This window comes from Loxodonta africana, chromosome X, assembly GCF_030014295.1.
Source record: "Loxodonta africana isolate mLoxAfr1 chromosome X, mLoxAfr1.hap2, whole genome shotgun sequence".
Classification (NCBI taxonomy): Eukaryota; Metazoa; Chordata; class Mammalia; order Proboscidea; family Elephantidae; genus Loxodonta; species Loxodonta africana.
In genome coordinates, this window is record NC_087369.1 from 29,445,014 (window position 1) to 29,447,756 (window position 2,743).

Genomic DNA, 2,743 nt, shown 5'->3' on the forward strand with positions numbered 1-2,743 from the left:
AAATATCTACATAATAACAAAGAAAGTAATACAAGAAAAATGCAGAAAAATAACAGCCATGATTCATATAAAAACAAACATAAAAGGGCAAACATATATGCAATCATATCAAGAACACATTAGTTGTGACTGGATAAAGCAATCCAAGAACAAGGAAGAGATCCTCAGACTAAAGAAAATCAGATCCAACGATATCCTTTGTACGGGAAAGATGCAGCCTATTGAAAGATACAGAGAGGGTGACGGTAAACGAATGGAAAAGATACACACTAGGAAGTCAGCTGGAGTGGCTCTATTAACATCAGACAAAGTAAGACACAAATGTTACCATATATTTTATCACGATACAATGATCATGAAGATACAAACATTATGGACTTTCTTGCCCCTAACAACAGAGCCCTAAAAGACATCAAGCAAAAATGGACAGAACTGAGAAGAAATATGGACAATTCAACCATGACATCTGAGGACTCAAGTCTTACTTCTAATATTGTATAAAACAAGTAGGCACAAAATCAAACAAACATCACGAGTATATGCAAAGCCTAACGTTAGAAAAGAAACGGACCGAAAAGACCACAGCGGAACATACATCCTTTGCATGGACAAGTGGGACATGTTCCCAGGATACGCGATATACTAGGCCATAAGGTAAACATTAGCATATTTAAAAGAACTAAACTGCTCTATCGGCCTGAGACCAGAAGATCTAGATGGGGCCTGGCTACCACCAACGATCAACTGACGGGGAACACAATAGAGAGTCCCTGACGGAGCAGGAGAAAAGTGGGGTGCAGAACTCAAATTCTAGTGAAAAGACCAGGCTTAATGCTCTGACTGAGATTGGAGAACCCCAGAAGACATGGCCCCTACAATCTCTCTTAGCTCAGAACTAACACCATTCCTGAAGACAACTCTCCATATAAAGATTAGGCTGGACTATAAGACATGAAATTGGAATGATACAGAGAAGATCAGCACAGCCCCTGTGCAAGGATGACACGCAAATTTGTGAAGTGTTCCATTTTTTTTTAAGGGCAATTTAAAAAAATGAAATAAAACAAAGCATATTCTCTGAGGACACTCACAGAAATTAGAATTCAACAACAGACAGAAATTAGGGACATTTACAAATATGTGGAAATGAAACCACACTACCAAATAACCGATGGATCAGAGAAGAAATCACGTGAGCAATTAAAAAATTTAAAATGCGGCTCATTTTTAAAGTACAAATGATAAACAGTATCTCAGGAGTAAAACATATAATCTGCAAACTTCATCACACTGTGAGCATAAGGTTTGTGCATTTAACTGACACAAATTTTTCTTCTTTAAGACAATGAAAGAAAAAGGAATAAATTATAGTTAATTACTGTCAAGTTTTTAATGAAATGTTTAAATACAGTATATGACAAAAAGGCCATAAGGAAAAGGAGGGAATAAACAGAAATTTATTATTTGTGAGGTTACCCAAACCCACTGCCGTAGAGTCGATTCCGACTCATAGCTACCCTATAGGACAGAGTAGGACTGCCCCGTAGAGTTCCCAAGGAGCGCCTGGCAGATTTGAACTGCCGACCTTTTGGTTAGCAGCCATAGCACTTAATCACTACGCCACCAGGGTTTACCTTTACATAAATTGACACTATCTTAACTTTAAATAAATCAAAATAAGTAAACAATTCATACGCCACCTACCAGAGCAACCAGTAAACATAATACAAAGAGACACAGGTAATCTTGTCGCTACTACTGCAGTACAGAAAGTTACCACAAACACCTCAAGGTGTATGTCAATTCAAAGGAGTTCACTGAGAAGCCATGATGAGAAGCAGAAAGAGTAACTTAGAAACAAAGCAGCTGAGCAGGGCTTCCAGCAATCTCACCAGCCCAGGAGATACAGATTGGTGCTGAAGGGGCACCAAGGAGAAAGAGTCTGGTAAACAACCCAGGGGTTCATCTGACGTCCCCGAAGGGATACACGCCCTAAGCTTTGATATGAAACCGAATTCGAAAATTCCTCAACAAACCTAAGACCCAGCTTCAAAAGGCCTCAATCTCTGTCTGTGATGAGATGAAACGCTCCAGCTAACTCCTATCAGAAGAAAAGCAACTGCCCCTCAAGGAAGAGAAGTTCATCCAGAGCCTCAAATTACCTCTAGGGTATTCCACACAGAAAATGCAGAGTACAGTCAGAAATAACCACACATGCAAAACATGAATAGGCCTGTTTAGAGAGACAGTGAGATACCACTGCACACCAACTAGGGGAGCTACGATTAAAAACAGTGACCAACAAGTGCTGCAGGGAGGTAGGGCAACTGGGACTCTCATCCTCTGCTGGATGGTGCACAATGTTAGAATCATGTTGCAAAACATTTTCAAATATTCCAAAATAACTTAGAGGTACACCTATCATAGAATACAGCCGTTCCATTCCTTAAAGTGTATCCAAGAAAAAGGTATCTCCATAGGAAGGCTCCTGAATTAACATTCACAATATGGGAAGGAGGGAAGGGCCTTGGCAGGGCTCAGAGGGCAGAATATAAAGCTGCACAAAGAAACCTGGGGAGGGATGAATATGCTCATTACCTTAACTGTGGTGATGGTTTCACAAATACATACATATCTGCAAATTTATATTGTTTATCTTAAAACAGGGTTTTTATCTTAAAATTGTAAAGTCTTTGTTAAATCAATTATGCATCGATCAAGTTATTAAAAATTGTGTGGGAAG

The 2,743-nt window shown here is 39.3% G+C and overlaps 1 non-coding gene across 1 annotated transcript; it reads left to right on the forward strand.

Annotated features, from left to right (window-relative positions):
- The first annotated feature begins 932 nt into the window (after positions 1–932).
- Positions 933–1,034, forward strand: LOC111752241 (U6 spliceosomal RNA). The gene has a single exon (XR_002787221.1). It is a non-coding gene; the product is annotated as a U6 spliceosomal RNA (small nuclear RNA).
- The last annotated feature ends 1,709 nt before the right edge of the window (positions 1,035–2,743 follow it).